General features: G+C 38.2%; 1 protein-coding gene and 1 long non-coding RNA gene across 3 annotated transcripts in view; one reads left to right on the forward strand and one right to left on the reverse strand.

The window, feature by feature from the left end:
* LOC136875925 (protein sneaky) overlaps positions 1-27,313 on the reverse strand; it is a 209,621-nt gene that overhangs the window by 129,215 nt on the left and 53,093 nt on the right. The gene's annotated exons all lie outside the window — the stretch shown is intronic.
* Positions 1-27,313, forward strand: part of LOC137501215 (uncharacterized) — a 42,545-nt gene that overhangs the window by 8,434 nt on the left and 6,798 nt on the right. For both annotated transcript variants that reach the window (XR_011018425.1, XR_011018426.1), the window contains exons 2-3: positions 605-715; positions 18,634-18,748. This is a non-coding gene — a long non-coding RNA (uncharacterized lncRNA). The remainder of the gene's footprint in view (positions 1-604; positions 716-18,633; positions 18,749-27,313) is intronic.

The raw sequence follows: 27,313 nt of genomic DNA on the forward strand, positions 1-27,313 counted from the left end.
AAAACTACAGTGTGGCGGTCCTCTTTCCGGCCTTCATGGAGAGACTCCCTGTAAGTGGTGTTACACCCACGGTATCCCCTGCCTGTCGTAAGAGGCGACTAAAAGGGGCCCCAGGGGCTCTGAACTTTGGAGCGTGGGTTGGCGACCATGGGGTCCTCAGCTGAGTCCTGGCATTGCTTCAAATTACTCGTGCCAGGCTCCTCGCTTTCATCTATCCTATCCGACCTCCCTAGGTAAACTCTTGTTCCTTTCCGACGCGACACTATTAGGTTTGCGAGGGCTAGGGAGTCTCATCTTCACGCCCTTCGTGGCCCTGGTCTTCCTTCGGCCAATGTTTTCATTTTTCGAAGTGTCGGTTCCCTTCCATTTTTCCTCTTAGTGTTACATAGAGGATGGTTGCCTAGTTGTACTTCCTCTTAAAACAATAATCACCACCACCACTTGACTGGCTAACAATGTCAAATTTTGTGATTGTAGTGCAACTGAGTTGGTTCAATTTCTTTATCAGCTTTTCAAGGGTTGAAACAAACGTTTTGTAAATGTTATGCTCCTTTAATTTTATTTTACATATTCATTACGGTAATTTTATGGTCTCCATTTTTAGGCTTACTCAGACTCCTTGAAGACACCTGATCTGGGTATGTGATCTACAAGCTATGTGCAGACAAATTCAGCTCTGATGAACTTATGGAGAATGCTTGCCAAGATTATGCAGGTAAATTCAAATGTTATTCAATGCTAATATATTAATATAAAGATTCATTTCCAGCATTATCTTAAAGTACAACAGATTATTTCTAAAAATCCTGCCTCAGATAAGATAACTGAAACTTGCATATATCTTAATAAAAATGAAGTCAAAATAAGCTGAAGAGTTGGTTTTTACAATAGTCGGTTAATCGAAGGATATCTTAGTTTTCTTAAAACTGACTAACATGTTATCACTTTTCAATAAAATATAGCCAAAGTAAAGCAGAGCAAGATATGGTAAATCTTGACTTTTGAGCCTAAGGTGTAAAATAAAACTGAATGCTCCCCCTGCGAGTGTGGGTGAAAGAATACTTCCATGGTATCCCTCACCATGGCAAGCATGAAGCCCCTACCTGAGTGTAGCATTGTTTCTGCTTGGCAGGCTTTTCACTTTTAACTTTTCTGTTTGACCTTCCTTAGTCTGCTCTTGCAATCTCTAGAGCAACTGACCTTAATCAGTGTTGGGTGGGGCTTCTGTGTTCATTAAACCTGAGGGCTGTGCCAGTTGGATTAGCCTCTGAGTAGGGTCACACTGAAGAGGTGTCCCCAGAGTGGCGTGGGAGGTCTCTGTGCTGTGTTCCTTAATTTCTGTTTCTTCATTCTCTCTCTTAATCAACTTAAAATTTCACTTTCTAGCCAGCTTCTGCCTCCCTTAGTGTTTTCTGAGCATGTGTACATTTGTGAAGGTTTCATACTATTCCAATCATGAGTTTTGGGTGGTGGTGAGGTGAATGACTACTGCATGTCTCAAGTAGCCCACCTCCAGATACCAGGCTCCCTCTGGAGTATCCAACCTTACCTGTACATGCAGGGTTCTGCTGAAGGTCTACAAATTTCTCTAGATACTTGTGGGAGTAAAAAATAGAACCCTCAACTTCTTTTAAAAAAGGTGAAACCCTCAAAACAGCATCTGAAAATGGTAAGAAACGAGGCATATGCTACTATTGCACTCGTTACTAAAAGTGACAAATAGCTGCCTCGATTCCTGGTTTATCCAGGGTAGATGATCGGTTTCTTGAAAGAGTCCTCTACTAATTAGTAATTCATTTTAAGACTGTGGTGAAGTTGACAAAATGTGCAAGCAATGTGACAGATCCATGGTTTTTTCAGACATGGATAACTGAACAGAGTATACAGTTACTTAAGGCAAAGATGTTTGGAAATGTGGCTATTAAGATAGAGAAGCAGAAGTCCCTGAACTCCTACAAAGGAGTTATTTTCCACAGGTATTTGGTTAAAGCTTCTGATGGGATGATCAGAGGTGTTTCAAATCGGGAAATTTAGTGTAATGTGCTCGATGAGGGCATAGACTGGTAGAAAGGCTGTGTTGATACAGCTTTCTCTACTCGTCAAATGCACCACAGTATTTCTGTGTTGATCTATATGGAGTTTTCTCACATTTGATCTGAAAAAGCTAATTGGCAATAATGCCTAGTTTCTATCATACATGTTTCATAAAAAAAAAGAAAAACCTATTAGACGTTTCTAGAAGTATAAAACTTCAAAGTAAGAACAAGGGGATTAGTAATTCACAAGGAAATGTCCTCAAATATTTTTCAGTTATAATTTAGCACTATCGTGTACAGTTCACCAGGTGAAAAAATAATTATTACTTGAAACGATACCTGAGTAACATAGAGGAGAGATCCTTCCCTTATGCTTGCCAAGGACCCACCGAGCTGCCCCTAGCAGTTTTGTTTATATAGAAAAATTGAAGGCATTGTACATCTGGTTTATGAATGTTTTATTTGTTGCTATTCGCCAGCTCTGGTTAGCTGTCATGAAGACTATTTTCTGTTGCCTGCAAAAGATCCTGCATGTGTGCCCACAAGGTTGCCACCCTCGTTTACAGTTGGAAAACAGTGTAATATGAAATTGTGGCATGCGCTCATAACCTTATTTTTTCACAATTTAGCAAGACATTGGGGGATGGTAGAGGCATGTTGGCCACTTCGTGGCCCTAACTTGGGAGCTTACGCCCCCAGACTCCTTGCTTGCTCCCCGAGCACAATGGTTACTAATCGATCTTACCAATCCAGACAAATGGTCTTTTCACTGGCCTGGTCTTGTAAAGATAGTCTTTGCAGCCTTGTAAAACATGCAGTGACTTAGTCTGAGCCATGCCCTGTTGTATGTCTTAGCCTCTGTGACATCTTAGCTTCGCTACATCGGATCTGCAACCTATGTTTCGCGAAGGTTTAGTGGAATCATAGTAGATACACAGGTCTGGTGACAGATACTAGTCCCCTTATCACCCCCTGTGGGTGCGGGCAGTAGAATAACATCCACGCTACCCCCTGCCTTTCATAAGAGGCGACTAAAAGGGACCCCAGGGGCTCCGAACTTTGGAGCGTGGGTTAGCGATCACGGGGCTCTTAGCTGAGTCCTGGCATTGCTTCCACTTACTTGTGCCAGGCTCCTCACACTGTCCTATCCTATCCAACCTCCCTTGGTCAACTCTTGTTCTTTTCAGACTCCAGCGGTATTAGAGCACTCGAGGGCTAGGGAGTCTTTCATTTTCACACCCTTCATGGCCCTAGTCTTTCTTTGGCTGATATTTTCATTTTTCGAAGTGTTGGGTCCCTTTCATTTTTCTCTCTGATTAGTGTTATATAGAAGATGGTTGCCTAGTTGTACTTCCTATTAAAAACAGCAATCACCACCACCACCAGTTACAATTTTTATATAAAGGGCATTTTAAAATTTGCATTTCAGTTGTAAACCTCTTTTCACATGAAATTAATCACAATTCAAAATACCGATTCTTAAATTTCATCCACTCTTGACAACAAACCACAGGCATTCTAATTCCTCGTCCAGTAATTAAATGATTGACATTTTAGCAATATAAATGACTGAAAGTTCACTACTAATACAGCATTGCTACAAAACAACTTGCCACAATACATACATTAATAGACCTATAAATGCTACAATGAAATTTGATCATAGTTCTCAATCTCAGATATAAGGAACAAACTAACCTTACAGCGAGCTTGACAAGACTACCCTTCCATCTGTAGTGAAATGAGGATCCCCTGTGATCCACTGCTTCGGCCAGTAGGACTTCCAAGATTTTTCTTTGGGCATTGCCACAGACACACTTGCTCTTCATAATAAATCAAAACACGTTCTGAAGATGAAGCGTACACGTACAACAGTTCACATCGAGAGGGAGTTAGGGGATAAAGGTTGAGCAACATAGTCGTTGATTGGTTCTCGCATAATCTTAAAAGGTTGGAGGGGTTGAAGGCTTCGTGGTCAAATTGTTCCTTGTTTTTCATGATGGAAATTTCCCAAGCACTATTACTCTTGACTTCCGAGAATTCTCGGGTTTTTATTTGTGGGTTAAACAGATATTGAGAATATAATTCTGTCGAGCACACCAACTACAATATAATGCATTGGAAGAAAACTAGCTTCTTTAAAATAGTCAAAAGGCATCAAATAGGTAATTATACTGCAAATAAGCACAACTGCCTGAAATAGGTTTTTATTGACCCAATAAAAGCAACAAAATCCAGCTGAAGACACTAAAACGGATTTATATCTCAAATGCCTGCACGTTGTAGCTGAGGCATTATATTAGTAGTAGTAGGAAGAATTTCACCTCTTCCTTTTTGCTTCTGATTAATTTTAAGAGGATGGTTACCCAGTTGTACTTCCTCTTAGAACAATCACCAGCACTATGCTTTTCATAACCCATTTTTTAATTGTTGGTAGACATCCGAAATCAGAAATTCTCCATTTTTTTTCTACTTGTATGTTATATGTAGATACCGGATGTTAAGCAGAATGCCTAGTTTTTTACAAATATAATAAGTGATCAACTATAATAATTTTATCTATGTTTGCCAATTTTAATGTATGTCTGTAAATGCCTATTTGCTTTCTTTTATGAAGTCAATATTGTACTGCATGGAAAACGGCTAAAATGAGCTTTTTGATTTTTCATAATTGTGAAAGACTCCCATATTGAAAAAATGGGACTGCCCTGTCTTTTGAATTTCGGGTTGCACCGTTACCATTTTTTGAAGTGATGGTCAGGTGTTGTTGACCTCACCTTAGTGATAAGGGAACTCTTTCCCAAGTTGTGGGTGGTAAGAATGGAAAGGATTTTAAATAACCTGTATTAAGAATTTTGGCAAATAATAGTAAAATGTTCCCACATCCCACTGACCAAGGACAGCAGAAAAATTCCAACTTCCTCCTTTTGTGCTTTCAGTTACCTTTCCTAATTTTTGAAAGCTGGTATATTTGCAAGTAATTAGACAGTGTTCAGTAGTTTCTACTTTATATTTAGAGGCTAATTAATCATACCTAAAGAACCAGTGATATTAAATTATATTTAGAATATCCTGCTTTTTGGAAGAGGCAACTTCGAACATCTTGAGTAAGGTCCTAAAAGTAGGACATGCAGGCAGTACCATTCGGTTACAACAGGGGTGAGGGAGTTTTTAAAATGGTGAAGAATGTTAAACAAAAATGTAAACAGCCTATGAGATGGGTTTGAAACATTTGAGTGTGAAAACAGGTATGCACCCGTCAACATGGTAAGGAATGGTAGACTCGCTATATCATGCCGGGAAAGGCAAAGTATCATAAGAGACAAAATTTGAATTTTACACAAGATAATAAAAAATTAGAGATTAAAATTATAAAATTTTATTTACAACCACCTATTCAATACATTGCAATATACTCATTGGATTATAGTATAATCATGAAGTATCTTAAATAATGGGACATGTTTCGCTCAGCATAGCAAACATCAGCCATTAATGCACAAAGATTAGGTCAGGGCCCTGAGTTTAGAAATTATCAAAATAGTATCCTCATATCAAAAGAGTAACCGTGTCATAAGAGTGATAATTCAATGATCAACAAAATATAAACAATAGACTTGAGATTGTTTAAGTGCAAAATAAAAATGAGTATTTATCGTGAAATGAATTAACAGTAAACAATCTGTAAATTAAAAACAATCATGGGGTTGTTTAAAGTATGACAATAGGTGTTGTGGAATTAAAATGTACATCAATGCATGAGGCATGGATTAATAAAAAATTGTGAGGTTGAAAGCCCTTCAAATTGATTAAAAACAAAAGTTAAAATAAGGTTCGTTGAATCATTGCATGTCCAAATTAAACCAGTCAAAAGGCACATAACAGCAATACAGAGCAAGGTTTATGTATGACGTGGACACCAATGTTTGTGAATTCCATAGGAGAGACACAATCTTGTTACCGTAAGAGTTCAAGTTGAGCTAGTCAGTATGCACATACTAGCAATAAGACTAGGAAACTGTAGGTCACGTGGAACACCAAATAGTGGACTCCTTATAAACTGACAATATTGAACATAGGGAGAGTTCTAGCAACCCTTAGTTTAAAAAATAAAATGCTATTTGTTTGGGGTGTTGACCCATGTGGATCTTTTGCCCCTGCTGGCACCATATTGTATGAACCTGCGTGTAATTGGAATGGTAGTAGTGTGGAATGTTGTGAGGAAAGGAAGATTAAGGACGTCACAAATACCCAGTCCCCAGGCCAGGGATAATAATCATTACAATTAAAAAACCCTGACCCGCCCGGGAATCGAACCTGGGGCCGCGGGTGACGGGCGGACACATTGCCCTCTACAATGCGGGGCCGGACTGTCATCAGGTTACTATTATTAACATAATTTAAGATTTGAAGATCTTTTTCAATTGTCGTAAAACTGACCAGTCTCTTCCATATGGATGCTCAATTACAGAATACTTATGTTTTGAAGCATTGTAATGTTAAAGGTATCTTGTCTAAAAGCTACGTTCAGTCTGTCCGATATAAGAAAACCCGCAATGGGTAAGTTTTAAGTCTATAGATACCAGAGTTTGAGAATTTATTGTAATTAATGTTAACTGTGTTAGAGTTGAATATATTACAGTTCATGTACCGGGTTCTATAAGCGATACTGATATATTTCTTAAGTGAGTTGATGACTTGAAATAAGCCTGGGTTCATATAAGTAAAGGCAGCAAATTTTGTTTTCTTGTGCTTGTCCAGGATCAACTTGGTTGCAGTTCTTAATTTTATCTTGTTGAAGATTTTATTAATTATCATGGGTTGTTGTTGTTGTTGTTGTTTGAGTCATCAGTCCATAGACTGGTTTGATGCAGCTCTCCATGCCACCCTATCCTGTGCTAACCTTTTCATTTCTACGTAACTACTGCATCCTACATCTGCTCTAATCTGCTTGTCATATTCATATCTTGGTCTACCCCTACCGTTCTCATCACCTACACTTCCTTCCAAAACCAACTGAGCAAGTCTTGGGTGTCTTAAGATGTGTCCTATCATTCTATCTCTTCTCGTCAAATTTAGCCAAATTGATCTCTTCTCACCAATTTGATTCAGTATCTCTTCATTCAAGATTCGATCTATCCATCTCGCCTTCAGCATTCTTCTGTAACACCACATTTCAAAAGCTTCTATTCTCTTTCTTTCTGAGCTAGTTATCATCCATGTTTCACTTCCATACAATGCCACGCTCCACACGAAAGTCTTCAAAAACATCTTTCTAATTCCGATATCAATGTTTGAAGTGAGCAAATTTCTCTTAAGAAAGCTCTTCCTTGCTTGTGCTAGTCTGCATTTTATGTCCTCCTTACTTCTGCTATCGTTAGTTATTTTACTACCCAAGTAACAATATTTATCTACTTTAAGACTTCATTTCCTAATCTAATATTTCCTACATCACTTGCCTTCGTTCGACTGCACTCCGTTACTTTTGTTTTGGACTTATTTAATTTCGTCTTGTACTCCTTACCCAAGACTTCGTCCATACCGTTCAGCAACTTCTCGATCTTCTGCAATCTCAGATAAAATAACAATATCATCGGCAAATCTCAAGGTTTTGATTTCCTCTCCTTGGACTGTGATTCCCTTTCCAAATTTCTCTTTGATTTCCTTTACTGCCTGTTCTATGTAAATATTGGAAAGGAGAGGTGACAAACTGCAGCCTTGCCTCACTCCTTTCTGGATTGCTGCTTCTTTTTCAAAGCCTTCGATTCTTATCACTGCAGACTGATTTTTATACAGATTGTAGATAATTTTTCATTCTCGATATCTGATCCCTATAATCTTCAGAAACATAAATAGCTTGGTCCAATCAACATTATCAAATGCCTTTTCTAGATCTATGAATGCCATGTACGTGGGCTTGTCCTTCTTGATTCGATCCTCTAAGATAAGACGTAAAGTCAGGATTGCTTAACGTGTTCCTACATTTCTTCTGAAGCCAAATTGATCTTCTCCCAACTCAGCTTCAACTTGTTTTTCCATCCTTCTGTAAATAATACGTATTGAAATTTTGCAGGCATGAGATACTAAACTAATGGTGCGGTAGTTTTCACACCTGTCAGCACCGGCTTTCTTGGAAACTGGTATAACAACATTCTGCCGAAAATCAGATGGGACTTCTGTCTCGTACATCTTGCACACTAAATGAAATAACCTTGCCATGCTGGTTTCTCCTAAGGCAGTCGGTAATTCAGAGGGAATGTTATCAATTCCAGGTGCCTTGTTCCTATTTAGGTCACTCACAGCTCTGTCAAACTCTGACCTCAAAATTGGGTCTCCCATTTTATCAGCATCAACAGCCTCTTCATGTTCCAGAACCAAATTATCTACATCTTTACCTTGATACAACTGTTGGATATGCTCCTGCCATCTTTCTGCTTTGTCTTCTTTCCTTAGAAGTGGCTTTCCATCTGAGCTCTTAATATTCATACACCTAGATTTCCTTTCTCCAAAGGTTTCCTTGATTTTCCTGTATGCAGCATCTACCTTTCCCAGGACCATACAGCCTTTGACATCCTTGCACTTCTCCTTCAGCCATTCTTCCTTAGCTACCTTGCACTTTCTATCCACTTCATTCTTTAATCGCCTATATTCTTTTCTGCCCTCTTAATTTTTAGCATTCTTGTATTTTCGTCATTCATCAATCAGGTCTAGTATCTCTTGAGTTATCCACTGATTCTTAGTTGATCTTTTCTTCCTTCCTAACATTTCTTCAGCAGCCCTACTGACTTAATTTTTCATGACTCTCCACTCTTCCTCTATAGTATTTCCTTCAGCCTTTTCATTTAGTCCTTTTGCAACATGTTCCTTGAAACAATCCCTCACACTCTCTTCTTTCAACTTGTTTAGATCCCATCTTTTTGCATTCTTTCCTTTCTTCAATTTCTTCAACTTCAGATGGCATTTCATGACCAAGTTGTGGTCAGTCCACGTCTGCTCCTGGGAAAGTTTTGCAATCCAACACCTGGTTTCTGAATCTCTGCCTAATCGTAATGAAGTCTATTTGATACCTTCCAATGTCTCCAGGTCTCGTCCACGTGTACAGCCGTCGGTTTTGGTGTTTGAACCAAGTATTGGCAAGGACTAAATTATGATCAGTGCAGAATTCAACCAGCCGACTTCCTCTTTCGTTCCTTTGTCCCAATCCAAATTCTCCTACTGTATTACCTTCTCTTCCTTGGCCTACCACTGCATTCGTCTCCCATCACAATTAGATTCTCGTCACCTTTTACATATTGTATTAAATCTTCTATCTCCTCATATATTCTTTCGATTTCTTCATCCGCTGAACTAGTAGGCATATAGACCTGCACTATTGTGGTGGGCACTGGTTTGGTGTCTTATCTTGATGACAATAATTCTTTCACTATGCTGGTCGTAGTGGCTTACCTGGTGCCCTATTTTCTTATTAATTATTAAACCAACTCCTGCATTTCCCCGGTTTGATTTTGTGTTGATAATTCAGTAGTCGCCTGACCAAAAATCTTGTTCTTCCTGCCAACGTACTTCACTTATACCAACTACATTTAACTTTAGCCTATCCATCTCCCTTTTCAGATTCTCTAACCTACCACAATGATTCAAACTTCTAACATTCCACGCGCCGACTCTCAGAATGTCAGTATCCATCTTCCTGATGATAGCCCCCTCTCGTGTAGTCCCCACCTGGAGATCTGAATGGGGGACTAGTTGACCTCCGAAATATTTTACCCGGGAGGAAGCCATCATCAGTACATCATTCATACAGAGAGAGCTGCATGTCCTCGGGAGGTAGTTACGGCTGTAGTTTCCCGTTGCTTTCAGCCGTGTAGCAGTATCAACACAGCTAAGTCATGTGGAGTATTATTACAAGGCCATATCAGTCAATCATCTAGACTGCCGCCCTTGCAACAACGGAAAGGCTGCTACCCCCCTTTCGATGAACCGGTTGTTAGTCTGGTCTCTCAACAGATACCCATCCGATATGGTTGCACCTGCGGCTCGGCTATCTGCATCATTGGGACACGCAAGCCTCCCCACCGCGGCAAGGTCACATGGTTCGCAGAGCAGGATTATAGCCATTAATTCTGGATAAATCCTTCATGTAATTTAGTTCTTTATTATGATTTTCAATTGTAAGCGAGATCTTTAACTCTCTCTAGACAAGACTAAAAAAGGCAGCCTGTTTATGGGATTGAGGATGTAAGGAATCTTCTCTTTTAAAATGTTTAATTCTAAGTTCAAGTAACCATTGACTTCATCTTCCTTGGTCATTGTCAAGGTCATTAGGGGATGCTAGTACACTCTCATTTTTCTGTGTATCTATAATGGCAAGTGTCAGCATATCTTATCCATAACTGAAAACTGTTGATATTATTATTTTATTTTACAAATCATCCATAAAAATATTAGCTATATGCCCAAAATCACACCCATTGCTAGGCCCTTTTGGAGATATATTCTATTATTGAAGGTGAAATAGTTATTGTAAAGCACAAATTCTAACAAACTAATGAAATTATCTATTTCACATTTGCTCAGGTTACTATGTTTTAAAAGGTTTGTTTTAATAATCTTAGTTTTATTTACTGGAATATTAGAATACATATTGGTAATATGATACCATTATGTGATTATGCTAAAGATTAAATTTCAATAATTTTTCACAGAACTCTACAAAATTACTTATATAAGCTGTATTATTGAACTTAGTGTTTACTAAAAAAATTATGCAGAAACTTTGTAAGAAGGGCTATTCCTGCAATTAATAATTGGATGCAGAGCTAAATCTTTTTTTATGGATTTTTGGCAGAGCTTTTGCAGTTGGAAGTTTTGGGTTCATTATTGCAAGTTTCTGATGCTTGTGTTTTTGTAATAAGAATGGTAGATTCTTCAATAGGTTCTTTCATCTACTTCCTATTTTAGGAATAGGATCTTTATTAATAATAGTGTAACTGCTATTAGCAAAAAAGTTTTTGGTTTTCTTGATGTAATAATCTTTATGTAGTAATACTGTGGTGGGACCTTGATCAGCTTTAGTGACAATATTATTAATTTTATTTTTAGTTCATTCAACAGAAAGGGGAGCTTCTTCTTTATCTCATATTTAATGTCGTTATGAACTTCTGTGGAGAGTTCTTGAATGCTGGATTTGATTTCTGCGACTGTAGTAATGAAATTCTGTTTTATTTGGATTGGGCCAATTGAATTTCAGCTCCTTTTCAAGAAGAAAAATTCATTATCTGAAAAATCAGTGTTAGATAAGTTCACTGTTGTAGGAAAATGATTTAGGCCAGTGGAGGGAGCATTAGTTTTGTCAACATTATTCTGTACGTGCTTCATGTTTTGCAATTGAATCAGATTATTATCTAGTAATGTCTGTTTCTTATACATTGTCGTGTACCTTTTCATTGACAAACCTCGAGTATGAACCCCATTCTAATGGGGACAGAGTAGAGGATATTTCGAGATGCATTTTATAAAACTTTCTTAGCCAAAATTCATTATTTTTCTTTGTGAGTTCTACATGAACCAGGGGTCGAAAAGTTTTCCTTTCAAGATGTTTGAGAAATTTGGGAATTAATCCATGCTTCAAACATTTGTTTAAAAACAATCTCTCTTGATATTTTACTGACCTTTACTTTGAGATTGATACCCATTTCTTTTTGTAGCCTGGTAGGCTGCTAAGTTACATGTAATTAATCTCATAATGGAACCATATTGAAGTTACATTAAAATTATGAAATTTTATTTACAACCACCTATTCAATACATTACAATATACTCATTGGATTATAGTATAATCATGAAGTATCTTAAATAATGGGACACGTTTCATTCAGCATAGCGGACATAATCAGCCATTAATGCACAAGGACTAGATCAGAGCCCTGAGTTTAGAAATTATCAAAATAGTATCCTCATATCAAGAGTAACAAGGTCGTATAAAAGAGTGATCATCAATGAACACAATATAAACAATAGACTTGAGATTGTAATAAAATAGGTGCAAATAAGTATTTACTGTGAAATGCATTAACAGTAAACAACTTGTAAATTAAAAACAATCATGGTGTTGTTAAAGTATGACAATAGGCGTTGTGGAATTAAAAAGTACATCAATGCGTGAAGCATGGGTTAAATAAAAAATGGAAGTTAGAATTCCTTCAAACTGATTAAAAACAAAAGTTAAAATAAGTTTTGTAGAATCATCACATGTCAAAGTTGAACCAGTCAAAAGGCACATAACAGCAATACAGACTAAGATTTGCGTATGATGTGGACACCAATTTTTGTGAATTCCATAGGAGAGACACAATCTTGATACCATAAGTGTTCAAGTTGAGCTAGTCAATATGCATGTGCTAGCAATAAGACTAGGAAACTGTATGACGTGGAACACCAAACAGTCGACTCCTTATGAACTAACGACAATCTTGAACATAGGGGGAGTTCTAGCAATCCTTACTAATTGCATGAATAGCCCTTTTTAGAAAGTTTCTAAGTTTGTGCATAATTTTCTCAATAAACACTTCAATAATACAGCTTCTGTGAAAAATTACAGAAATTTAATCTTAAGCATAATCGCATAATGGTACATTACCAATATGTTTTCTAACATTCCAGTAAATAAAACTATTATTAAAACAAACCTTTTAAAACATAGTAACCTGAGCAAATGTGAAATAGATAATTTCATTAGTTTGTTAGAATTTATGCTTTACAATAACTATTTCACCTTCAATAACAATATATCACCAAAAGGGCCTAGCAATGGGTGACCTGATTTCAGGCATTCTAGCTATTTTTTTTTAATGGATGATTTGGAAAATAACAAAATAATCAATAATATCAACGGTCTTCAATTATGGATAAGATATGTTGACACGTTTGCCATTACAGATACACAGAAAAATGAGTCGGTGTACTAGCATCCCTTAATGAGCTTAAGTTCACTAAGGAAGATGAAGTCGATGGTTATTTGAACTTCTTAGATTTAAACGTTTTAAGAGAGAATAATTTCATTATAAAATATATAGAAAGCCTATAAGAAAAAGATTCCTTACATCCTCAATCCATAAACAGGCTGGCTTTTTTAGTCTTGTCTATAAAGCATTAAAAATCCTGCTTACAATTGAAAATCATAAGAACTAAATTACATCAAGGATTTACCCAGAATTGATGGCTATAACCCATTGATAATAATAAAATCTTCAACAAGATAAAATTAAGAACTGCAACAAAGTTGATCCCGGACAAGCCCAAGAAGACAAAATTTGCTGCCTTATATAAACCCAGGCTTATTTCAAGTCACTAACTCGCTTAAATATATCAATATCGCTTATAGAACCCGGTACATGAACCGTAATATATTCAATAACACAGTTAACATTAATTACAATAAATTCTCAAACTCTGGTATCTATGGACTTAAAAATACCCATTGCGGTTCTTATATCGGACAGACTGGACGTAGCTTTTTGACCAGATACCTTGGACGTTACAACACTTCAAAACATAAGTATTCTGTCATGAGCATCAATATAAGAGACTGGTCACAGTTTTATGACAATTGAAAAAGATCTTCCAAATCTTAAAATACGTCATAAAATGTAAACTGATGATAGCGTTCGAGAACACTTGCATATTTTTAGACCAGCACTTTAATGGCAATCAAAATACAAATGACACTTCAGGAATTAAAAGTCCAATAACCAAAAACATTCCAGAACTACATTCTCTTTTCAATATAAATAAAACTATTTTAATGAATATCTTTAATTATAAAACTGCTAAAAACATTTCTTACATAACAGCAGCTGCTGTTCCATCCCTTCATGTTACATCCCCTCCGCATACATCTGACCCGCTCAAGGCATTGTCCGCTCCCCCCCACCCCACCCCCCTCCTCATGACTCACTCGCCAGTTTGCTTCATGCAGCAAATGCTAGTGGACACCTCATACCAGCTCCAGGTGTAAGCTTCCTTTCAATATTTTTTCCTTTTCATCTTCTCTTATCAACTCAACTTTCATCCCCCCCATTTTCTTTTTCAGATTCCAAACTTCAATATGTGTCATAATATGCTGTCCTTCACATAAGGATGCTAGAACTCCATGTTCAATATAGTCATTAATTTATAAGGAGTCCACTATTTGGTGCTCCACGTGACATACAGTTTCCTAGTCTTATTGCTAGCATGTGCATACTGTCTAGCTCAACTTGAACTATTATGTTATCAAGATTGTCTCTCTCTGCTATGGAATTCACAAATATTGGTGTCCGTCATACATAAACATTAGTCTGTATTGCAGTAATGTGCCTTTTGAATGGTTCAACTTGGACACTCGATGATTTCAACGAACCTTATTTTAACTTTTGTTTTTATCAATTTGAAGGAATTCCAACCTCAACTTTTTATTTAATCCACGCTTCATGCATTGTACCACCCCAGGGGCTCTGAACTTCGGAGCGTGGGTTGGCGACCACGGGGCCCTTAGCTGGGTCCTGGCATTACTTCCACTTGTGCCAGGCTCCTCACTTTCATCCATCCTATCCGACCTCCCTTGGTCAACTTTTGTTCTTTTCCGACCCCGATGCTATTAGGTTTGAGAGGGCTAGGGAGTCTTTCATTTTCATGCCCTTCGTGGCCCTCGTCTTTCTTTGACCGATATCTTCATTCGAAGTGTCGGATCCCTTCAATTTTCCCCTCTGATTAGTGTTGTATAGAGGATGGTTGCCCAATTGTACTTCCTCTTAAAACAATAACCACCACCTAATCACCACTCATGCATTGTACATTTTAATTCCACATTACCTATTATCATACTTAAACAACCCCATGATTGTTTTCAATTTACAGATTGTTTACTGTTAATGTATTTCACCATAAATACTGTTTGTTTTTTGCACATTTTTTTTGTTAATCTCGTATGTTTATGTTGGGTTGATCGTTGATTACTCTTTTATCACAACACTGTTACTCTTTTGATATGAGGATACTATTTTGATAATTTCTAAACTCAGAGCCCTGACCTAGTCTTTGTGCATTAATGGCTAATGTCCGCTATACCAAACAAACCATGTCTCATTATTTAAGATGCTTTCATGATTATACTATAATCCAATGAGTATATTGTAATGTATTGAATAGGTGGTTGTAAATAATATTTTATAATTTCAATATATAAACTTCAATACAGTTACATTGAGATCAATTACATGTAACTATTAGTTGAATACTTACTGTTTAAGCAGTCTTGTTTTTTGTTCTACTCCAGAATTAAATTTTTCACCTCACTGTCATATTAGGTTATGTATTTATTAAATTCCAGCGAAAAAGAAACTATTTTAATGTTCAGAATGCCTCTTAAGATTGCTGGTCGTTGTCGAGTGCTTTAACAAAGTCGTCCTCTTACGATAGTTTTTGTAGGACTAACGGTATTCTGGAGGGATCTGTTCGAAGGAATGTGAGGCATGAAAGTATGATTTTCTTAAATGATTGTATTAAGAAAAGTATATAAAGGATTCATTAGGAATCAATCGGATGTCCTCTTCACTATCTATTTGATTAGTACAAAGTTTTAGCAGTTCGTAGGCTGTAGAATGCTTATTCATTGTAATTGCAATGCACAAATGACCCAATGTCTTCCTTGGTATTATTGTCTCGAAACAATTTGGCCCTTGAATAAATCTCTTAAGAAGCTGAGGAGCACCTGGTCTTCTGTCGCCTGCTAATATCCTTGTTGGATATCGCCCATCAGTCATCAGAAGTACACTCACTTCCTGCAACAACTTGTTCACAAATTTATTAACAAGATAACTGTTGTCATGGTAGAGAAACCTGGTGCAGGTCTTTCGAGCTGACCCCGTATAATCGACCTCGATTGTAACCCTTCTATTATTTCTAATCTTCCAGTTGAAGCTGAACTCTTTTACAGTACTTCTCAAAGTGATTCAACCTCCTTGGAAAACAATCCTCTCCTGATATAGGTTCTAATTTAGATATTGGAGTTGTTTTCTGAAGAATGTAAAATTCATGGATTGTGCATCAAAATTTTAAAAATCCAAATATGCTTTTTCCCTTCCCATGTTTTTCCTCGTGTACCAAATTAAGTTTCTTCAGTCTCATGCTGTCTGTTCTATTTTTTATTTTTTATTTTTTTTGTACTTGTTTAACGTCACACTAACATACTGAAGTTTTTTGCCGACGGTGGGATGAGAAAGAGCTAGAATTTGGAAGGTAAAGGCTGTGGCCTTAATTTAAGGTACAGCCCCAACCAGCATTTGCTTGGTGTGGAAATGGAAAACCACAGAAAATAATCTTACGGGTTCCCAATGGTGGGATACGAACTCGCTACCTCCTGAATGCTAGATAACGGCGACTATAACCGCATGGCCAACTTGCTCTGTTAAAATTCTCTAGACTGACCTCTACAACACTTTTGTTGCATCTGCTATTTTTTGTTGTACTTTCAACTCCCTTCTATACTTTTATTGTATTTTATTCTGTCATCAGCTTCCTTAATCCAAAAACTATGAACGCTGAACAATCTCTCAAGTTTGTCCTCTTGTCGCAAACATCAGTTTAGAATTTTGTGCGGCATAATTCAAGAAGCAGCCCTCTCTCTTCCCTTCCTGCTCTTCTGCATTTCACTAGTATGCTAGCTGTCAATCAACAAGCGGTAGGTCTGCCAGCAGGCTTTGCCTCATGATTCAAGTGCCAAATTGATTAGAGGCAGTTATAAAATGTATTCTCCAGCAATGACCAACAAGTCACAAACTGATGCATCTTACGTTCTCTCCAGAATTAAAATGTTTCGCTTACAATAATCTGTAAGTAAATTAAAATATTCTAACTTGGGCACTTACTATAAAATGCATTGACTGGTGCTTACGATAACCTGGTGTTCTATATATATTATGGTGATTAGAATTTCTTTTAACGTTGTTTTTACCCTCTAGATTCATTTTATGTTCGTTACAATACCAGCATGTGTAGTGGAGTCATATTGACGTATAAACATCGTAACCTCAATTTTGACAAAAATGTGTCTTATGTAACTTTGCCTTTCCATGGAAGATATTATAACAGAAAAATAGAGAGATTAAGAAAGGGCATGTTAGGAAAACAAAGTTAGGAATAGTTATGGAAGTATGGAGTGGAGAAACTGAAAGAACATAAATTTAGCAAAGAACCTGGTTAAGGATTATAAGATGGCAAGTGAACCGTAATAGGCAATCATATCAATTATAGGGAAAAATGGAAGTGTATGCATATGCACAGGGTGACCCAAAGGTCTGTTAACATTTGAACCCCCTATGAGTGGGGGCAGTAGAATAACTCGGCGGTATGCCCTGCCTGTCATACGAGGCTACTGAAAGGGGCTCCAGGTGCTCTGAAGTTTGGAGTGTGGTTTGGCGACCGTGGGGCCATTAGCTGAGTCACGGCTTTGCTTCCACTTGTCTGGCTCCTCACTTTCATCTATCCTATCCAACCTCACTTGGTCAACTCTTGTTCTTTTCCAACCCAATGCTATTAGGTTTCCGAGGGCTAGGGAGTCTTTAATTTTCACATCCTTCGTGACCCTTCTTTGGCCGATACCTTCATTTTTTGAAATGTCAGATCCCTTCCAGTTATTCTCTCTTAGTGTTATATAGAGGATGGTTGCCTAGTTGTACTTCCTCTTAGAACAATCACCACCACCACCTGTTAATATTTGACCCAATACTGTGCAGAATATTGGAGGTAGAGAGGTAATAACTGACACACAATTGGCTTGACATAGGGTTTCATCGACACCAAAATAAAGCTTCACTAACAGTGTCTTTTCTGGTAAGGTCAACATGCGGTAATTGCAGGCGCATCTGACGCCCTCTCCCACGACAGCTCCTTTTACAATAACAATATGAATGGTCAGTTATTGGACATTATAAATTTTCCATCCGACTCATTCCTGGTTGCCAGCGTTTCGCCCCAGTGTGCTAAGTTGGGCTTGTCAGTTGGTAAATTGCACACCTACTAAGACGCATGGCTAGTGCATACTGCGGTGGCAACTGCGCAGGCTACTTGGAGCCACTGGCAACCAGGAATGAGTTAGCTGGAAAATATGTCCAATAATGGACCATTTATATTGGTATTATAAATTTACTCATTCGTGACAAATATTTCAGGTTCCCTATGGGAATCAACATCTATATCAAATCAGCTCCTTTTATACCGTACACGGGTCTTGTGCGGCTCTCTTAATGCTGTCCAATGCCATCTGTTTGTCATTTTGTGTAAGACCGCAACACTTCCTTTTCTGTATCAGTTTTCAAGTTTCAAGCTCTTGATGAGTTTTCAGTCATGAAAGTGTTATGCCGCAGTGTGGCAGTGGGCTTACAAATTGGATTACTACACCATTAAAAAAATTTGAAATAACACTGTATTTAATCCTTCACCACCACATTCCTGTCTTTCCTTTCCTCTGCTCTTCAAGGTTTGGAACTCATTTCTTAAAATGTGATGATCCTTTAATTTTACGTATTCATTTAAGTTATTTTATGGTTTCCATTTTTAGGTCTAGTCAGACTGTTCAAAGACGCCTGATCTGGGTATGTGGTCTACAAAAGTTGTACAACCTACGAACAACAAGATGGAGCATCGCTTAACACAAGCTCTCTGAGGTTATAAAGGTAATTTCAGATTTAATTCAATCTTAATCTATTAAGCAGCACTGAACAAGAACAGTGCACACTAAGGAATCTGAGAAATGCCAATGGATCATATAACTTCCCATTATCGTGACCTGGGAGGAGAATTACGCTTGTACCGTATGGTATCGCACATCCTTTCATAAATGTTTAATTACTACCTGTACTGATTTTTTTTACAATTTGTTTTGCGTCACACCAACACAGATAGGTCTTATGTCAATGATGGGATAGGAAAGGCCTAGGAGTGGGAAACAAGTGGCTGTGGCCTTAAGGTACAGCCCCAGCATTTGCATGGTGTGAAAATGGGAAACCACGGAAAACCATCTTCAGGGCTGCAGACAGTGGGGCTAGAGTCCACTATCTCCCGGATGTAAGCTCACAGCTGCACACCCCTAACCGCATAGCCAACTCACCCGGTATAGATTTTGATGAAGATTTTCAAGAGACGGAATGTGTTCAGAAATTCAAGCACAGTAATGTCGTAATGGACACAATCTTCCGTTCATGGCACGCAGACTATGGGCGTGTTCACTGCAGGAGGTTCCCTAAGGTCATGCGGAGTGTGTTCATTGGTTTACAGAATCCTGCTTTTAAAATTTTGTTTGAAAAGTATTTCAAGAAGAGAATTATGTTCATGATACTGGAAGAGTCTGCAAATATTTTAGTTTCTTGGAATAAATTACAATTTTTGATCTGTTTAGGAATAAAAATAGGAATTTTAGGAAAATGTAGGTTCTAACATAAATTTAGACATTTTTAGGCTCTACAGAACCACTGTTCTTAACATTATAAATACATGAAATGTGTAAATACAACTTTGTTTCAAGTTCTCTTAAGGAACAACGTAGGATTTTGCCTAAAATTAGAGGTCTACCGATTTTCTGCAGCTGCGGTGAAGTCTTCCATGAATGTATTGTCTAAAAGTGGCACAGGGGCGGAAAATGATACCTTGTGCTGTCAGCATGCTCTGTGTGTTGCTGCGAGTAAGAATGGGAGCTGGGTGAAGCGATTGATAATCCCATTGTTTTGCCTCTTAAATACTGAAATAACCCCAGTCATTTCGTTTCCAAGGATCAGATGAATTTGGCCACTGGATCAAGAACAATAACCTTCTCAATGACATGGGAGACCAATGTGAATATCTCTGAAGAGATATTCTTTAAAGAAATGGTATTGTTCCATTCCACAAGGTGTGACTGGATACTATCCACAATGCAATAAAGATCACTCTGAAGAGTCTCAAAACCTGAGAGTGTAGTGTCGACAAGCCATGTGCTGAGTCTGGTATTGTTTCAACTACTCGTACCAGCCTCCTTGATTTCATCTTTTTTCATCTTTCCTATCTGACCTCCCTTGGTCAAATCTTCCTCTTAAACCCTGACTAGTTTTGCAAGGCCTAGCAAGTCTTCATTTTTGTAACTTCCCTTTCATTTGCTGATATATTCCTTCTTCGAGAAGTTGAACTACTTTGGTTTATCCTGTGATTAGTGTTTAGAGGGGACATTTGTGCATATGACATGAGTAGGGAGCAATGTCAGTCAACTAACAATCAACGTATATTCAAGGAACTCATTACAAAGATGTTATACATTATTGTATTATGAACAGTCATGGAGTCCTCAAATCTTTTCCACATTGGCCAACCTATAAGGTTATGACCAACTGAACCAGGCTGAACTTTCTATCTTCTGCAATACAGAGAATTACAGTCCTTACCGTCCTTCCTCTCCCTGGCATCAGCTCTTCTATTATGGCCTCCCTCCACATATGCCATGGGCACATGTCTTCTTGAATTAGAATGACTTGAGGTGGAATTTGATAGGCCTTCCTGGATGCTGAAATTCATGAAAATTCCTCAGCTCTAATGGGTGCTCTTTCATCCAATGATTTCAGGAGTCTTCAGAATGTTAGAATGTTTGTCTTAACTGGAGTTCCTTGACCAGATTCTGTTTAACTGTAGGTTCTGGTCCTGTTGGAATTGTGACGAAGTCCTCCAGTCAGAAAGTGTCAGAGCCGCATTATCTCCCTGTGTGATTGATTTTGAGTTGACAGTGGCTTTGATACTGATCAAGGTGTGTTTAACTGTTCCTCACTGAGCTTTTGAGATCCTTAACAGCTTCTGTAAGCAATGCCTTTGCTTTGTGGTGTCGACCATTCTGTTGCACCATCCTTCCCATCAACCTGCTTATGGGGCAATAAAATTCAGTGATAACAAATAGGGCAAAGAACTGATTGTCCTTGGAGGTGATTGCAGCCTTCTAAAGTTCCACTAGTTCAAAGTTTGCTGCGTGGAATGTTTTAGTGTTGTCTATATATTGTGTGGTAGGCAAATCTTCCAGTGAATCACTGAAATTCTATGTTATGTTTGTGCAGAATTCAAAGGGTACTGGTGCTGTTGGAGTGGTAGCACATATGAAGAGGGCGATATATGCCTTGTACACATCTGTCCACACAGGTGTCGTACAAAATCTGTCCCCGCAACGACAAATGGATTTGAAGGTTCTACTCATTCAGGTGGTAGTGGTGCTTCTATATGTTGTCCTCGTTGATTCTTAAAGACTTTACATGCAAGGAAAGTGTGTGAAATCTTTTCAATGGAAAATGAACTCTGAAACTTGGACAGTTTGATGCAAACACTGAAGTGATAGTCAGATTTGGGTGTGTTGTATAAGTAATTGCATGGAGTGATTGGAACCATAAAGCAACAATGAATGTATTTGTTCCTTATCTAGGTCAGAAAACAGTAGTCTGCCTCCTACAGTCTGTCTCGCCATGTTTGAGTCAAAGGAAAGCAATCACAAGCACGTGTATTCTGAAGTATTGAAAATTTACATCCTGTTTCCAGTCATTCGACTGGGTCAGGAATTGAATATATGAAGCGTCCATCTAATGGCGAGGATAGGAATTGTACTGGCTGCTGAAGCTTGTCTCACTCCTTGGGCAATGACTGACAGATGGAATGAAATTATTGTGGAGAGTGCTGCTGTAATGAAAGATGACAGGGGAAAACAGAGTACCCAGGAAAAAACCTGTACTGCCTCTGCTGTGTCCAACACAAGTCTTACATGGAGTGACTGGGATTTTAACCACGGAACCCAGCGGTGAGATGCTGGTGTGTTGCAGTCTAATCCACGGATGCTCTATTCTGAAATACTACCCATTCCTAAACATTACTGTTTTGCTGGAGCAAAGAAATGTTGGCAATGGACAGTCACTACTAACTGAAGCAAATATTTTATTCAGAGTTCCTATTTCATTTCTTAAAAAGTCATGAATTATTTTACAAATAAAGTATTTTGTAAAATTAACCCTGCCATTCTGGGCCCAATGTGTGGGAAGCCAGGGTCTGTCACAAGCCAGAACCTTGGTCCAGCTGGCCCGGTGGGAGTACCTTGCAAGGGTCCCTACCAGGGTTACGGTGAAGATAGTCAACGGTTTGGAAGGCGGAAGACAACCAAGTCCCAACGGCAGATAAAGCGGATGAACTATCTTCATTTAGCAGTGTCTGTTCTTCAGTGAAGCGGCTGCGAAAGGCGTTTGACTCCAGAGGAGCGGCCTATTGTTGAGCTCCAGGGCTTACAACCTTGGTGCTACTACCGGGAACGAGTTTTCAGACCCATACTGGTTTGAACAAGCATCATGGAATGTCATCACAAAAAGGACACTATCCCAGGTAGTACCTCGTTAAGGGAATCTACCGTTCCTAAGAGTGCAATTAGGCCTGTGGATTCTGGGGAGCCTGAACCAAGATGCTTTGAGGACATTGCTACACGTACAAAATTCAAGACAAAACAGAAATACTACTTTGGGACGCTGAGTGTCAATTCACTACTGAAAGTGGGAAAACACAAAGAATTGATGATAGACAAACACAACATAACCATCTTAGCCATCCAAGAAACAAGATGCCTAGATGAAGACATAATGGACTTTGAGGGGTATAGGATTTATAAAGGCAAAAGGGCTATGAAAATAGGTAAGAACATGCCTTTACTTGGCACAGCTTTTGTTGTTCATAAGAAGGTTGTCAGTTCAATCGTGGACTTCTTCAGCCCCTGTGAAGGATACACACTGATCAATGTACATGCACCGATCAATGAGTACAACAGACGTAATCCTGAGAAAGTAGGAACAGTTTTGGGACCTTCTTGAAGAACAGTTGGAGAAAATACCATCTAAGAACATCAAGATCTTATTAGGCGACTTTAACGCTCAGCTGGGAATAGAACCAAAATTCAGATCAACAATTGGAAACTATCCTGCTCACAAAATGACTAATAGAAATGGTATAAGACTTGTCAATCTGTGTTGTACCTTCAATCTTCAGATAATGTCAACATTCTACAAACACAAGCCAAGCAAACAAAAAAACTTGGCGATCACCAGGCAATGTGTGTGGAGAGAAACAGATTGATCATGTAGCAATATCCAGGAGAGCGATTACGGAAATAATGAACGTTAAAGTGCAGAGAGGTGCCCAGTTTGATTCAGATCATTACCTCTCCAAGATCAAAATTAATTTCATTCCTCTCAATAAGGCCCTGAAACCAGGAAACAGAATTTATAAATATAACCTTGGAAAGTTAAAAATCAATCAAAATGTTTTAGAACAATACCACCAGCAACTGACATTTGAATCTCACGAATGGACGAACATTGCCTCCAAGATCCAACAAGCAGCTAATACTGCAATCCTGACAGGTAAGAAGAGAAAGCATAGGTGGTGGAATGAGGTCTGTGATGAATTGCTGACCCAAAGAACAAATGCCTGGAAAAAGTGGAACTCGACCCAAAGATCTGAAGAATTTGATGTGTTCCGTGAAGCCAATTAATTGAAGCTCGAAAAGAAGCAGCCAGAACTTTCCGAAGGGCCAAGCGACTATGAGAAACAGCCGTTAGAACAGATCGATCAGGATTTCCGGAAAAACAAATCCAGACTTCTATCAAACATTCAAGACTAATTTGAGAGGGTACCAAGCCCCCAGCCTTTGTTTTAGAGATGAAAATGGAAAGCTGGGCATGACCAACAAAGAAAACTGTACGATCTTATCTCGATGCTTTGAAAACCTTCTTCATTGTGATGAACCAAAAGAAAGATTCCCTGTGTGCAACCAGATCCACAAACTACCCAACTCAACCCCTCCTTGTAAAGATGAAATCAGATTATAAACAGCTTAAAGAATAATAAGGCAGCTGGTGAAGATTCGATAGTGGCAGAACTACTGAAGCTGGCAAATGATGAAACTCTAGATGTACTAGTCAAGCTTTTTGAAGACATCTGGAGAACTGGGATGATCCCAACTGAATGGCTGTCAGCACTAATCCACCCTTCGTACAAGAAAGGTGATAAAAGGAATGTCAACAACTATAGGGGCATCTCATTAGTATCTGTTCCCTATAAGATCTTCTCCAAAGAAGTTCAGAACAGAATAGCTCACCTTGACCAACAGATTGGGGAATATCAGGCTGGCTTCAGAAAAAGCCATTCATGCCCAGAACAGTTATTTAACCTGAACAGCATAATCAGGTACAAGACAGGACACAGCTACAGGGTTGTTTGTTGACTTTCAGAAAGCATGACTCCACTGACCGCGAGTCATTAATGAATATTTTGGAAGAGTCTGGAGTGGACGATACGTCAAGAAATTTGATCAAACTGTGTCGAAAGTAAAATTTATGGGTGAGATCTCGGAACAGTTTACAATCAGAACGGGTGTCAGACAGGGAGATGGACTATCCCCACTCCTCTTCAACTGTGTTTTGGAAAGTCATTCGAGAGTGGAGGAAGTTGTTAGTCCAAGAGGAAACAAAGGAAGATCAGTTCAGACTTGGTCCTAAGCACAAAGGGGGACGTTGAATGCCTGGCCTTTGTGGATGATCTTGCCATTTTTGCTAACAACATAGATTCAGCAGTCAACAAGATCAATAGGCTGTCAGAAGTTGCTGAAAAGGTAGGACTCCAGATTTCTATTCCGAAGACAATATATATGACAAACATCTGTGATGGACCTGAATGGATGATCACTAATCTTGGAAAAATCAGTCGTGTCAAGAATTTGATATCTTGGTGAAGTCATCAAGCAGAATGGATTAGAAGAGGAAGCAATTAATGTCAGGATGAGGAAGTTACACCAGGCATACCATATGACAAAGAATATCTATAACAGTCTAAGAGTATAAGGGCCAAGTTCAGACACTATAACAGTTGTAAAACCTGAGGGATTATATGCATCTGAAACGTTGACCTTAAGTAGTAAAGGTCAAGCTGACTGGCTGGAAAAAAGAGCGCAGGATACTAAGAAAATCCTAGGTAATAGGTGGGTTGATGGACAATTGTGAATGAGACCAAATGAGGATTTGTACAGCAAGACAGAAACTCTCACAGCGTCAATTAAGAGACGGCTACTATTTCATGGTCATCTCTTGAGGATGACTGATGATCGACTAACGAAAAGAATATGGAATTTTATTCAATCTACGACAACAAGGCCTGAGGTAGATTGCTATTTTAGACCAAGAAATTCATGACAAGAACACATTCAGAAGATTGGTGAACAACTACCAAGGTTTCCAAATGGCATCAACTTCCAGAAGATGGAAAGGACATTTGTCTGAAGAGCATAAACAGGCACTTGTCGCTGGGCTCAGAAGATACTGGCAGGAAGTCAAAGCCGGAACAAGAACAAGACCTAGACACCGACATGAAGTTGGTTGTTACCATGCAGTCCATAGAGGCTCAACTCAATGTATTTTTGACAATTTTTTTTTTTTCTTTTTTTTTGTAAAATTGTTGTATTTTTCACTTTTTCTGCTCTGAGGTTTGTAGTAGAGACTGAAGGCAACAACCTAACTTTTTGCCATATACAAATATCCCACCAGCCAAAATGTCTTAGATATGCTAAAATATTAGCAGCCTGGTTGAACAAAAGCATAATATAACAAATCTAAGAAAACAAATTGATCATGTATTAATGGGTAGCAATATTATAAGAATTGCAGTTTACTCTCTGTCCTGAAGTTCTTCTGTTCCTTCCATATCAATGCTGTCATTGGTATGTGTTATCAGCCAAGTTGAAGTGATCAAGGACTTCTCCACGATGCCAGCCAGCTTCCACATGTTAGATTCCTCTGCACTGACTATTAGTTGAATGCACGATTTCTAGTGGCCAGCAGTGACAGTATAAAGACCTTCAATCAATAGTTCTTGCACTTCTGTTGTGGCTCAAAATGCCAAATTTACCATATGTCCCTTAACCTGACCCCATACAAGCTCTGACTCTGCTGTGGCCTTGTCAACATGGTACTTGTTAAAAGCTTCAAGAATGTGCTGTGCTGTGGTGTTAGTGCTGCAGTTCAACTTTAATGCACTGTGGGTCATAGGAAATGCCTTCCATTTCTAGCCAATTCTGTATGTTACCCTTTCTCAAAGACTGTTTGGAATTGCAATTTTAACAGAGGGTTAGGCTGCACTGTATAAACCAGTCACAGGATTGCTTTCTATCTGGGGAAGAATATATTAGAGAAATGGTTTGATGTTTTTTCAATTTCCTAGGTAGATCAATAACAGCCTCTCTTCCACAAAATTTTCCTATGTGGAGAACAAGTCAAGTGTCCCAGTGTGCTCAAGTGGGCAAGAGCTCATCCTGATTAATTCTCCTGCACCATGTGTCCTGGAATTTGCTAATAAGAGATGGGAGAGAACAACCCAAGTGGATCATAGGACTTAGCTGTGTACTGCAAGAGCTGCCTTTTAATAGCTAACTCTTCTGATAACTTACTAGTGATGTCTCAGTCAATAGAGTACTAGTCTCTTTCATTGTTCCAGTTTATGCCTAAAACTTGTCTGTACCTGGATTTCTTCTTCTGCCTTCCAGATGTAAGTTTCTTAAGGAGCTACATTTTACTAGAGTTTTAAATGTTATGATGCAATTAACCCATTCCAGTCTGGGCCTTAATATCCCTAACAAACTTTCTGGACTGGGCATTTTTAAGGATTTTAAAAACATATCTCTGTACCTGTAAGAGATATTTGCATGATTTTTTTTTCTTTGTGCTTATTTGAGCATCTAATTTTGAAAAAAAGTGTTCATGACAACTATCACATAAGATTTTAAAATTGTTTATATATTATACCATGTTTTGCGAATGGAGGAAAGGTCTGATGGATAACTTAGCAAGTACAGTTTTCTGAAATACTGTTATATTCACCTTGTTTTGCTAATATAAAATGTGCACTGCAATTACAAAACAATAAGTATGATATTAAAATCATTTTTCAATAATAAGTGATAATTACAATAATGAAAATGGGAGCTCTTATGAAATTTTATTTTAATTGATAAATTTTGTCAAAAATTACTCAAATATAAAATTATTGTTCCGTTTACCACAAAAGACTTAAGAGAAAGAGAAAATTGTCTTCTAAACAGACAAGTTTACTAATATGTAGACAATCTTTCGTATTCACGCAAATATGAAATACGCGGGAACATGCGCTAGGCCGTAAAACGAACTCTAATCATAATAAAATGTAAGAAGTTGTTT

Source organism: Anabrus simplex, chromosome 6 (assembly GCF_040414725.1).
Source record: "Anabrus simplex isolate iqAnaSimp1 chromosome 6, ASM4041472v1, whole genome shotgun sequence".
NCBI classification, from domain to species: Eukaryota; Metazoa; Arthropoda; class Insecta; order Orthoptera; family Tettigoniidae; genus Anabrus; species Anabrus simplex.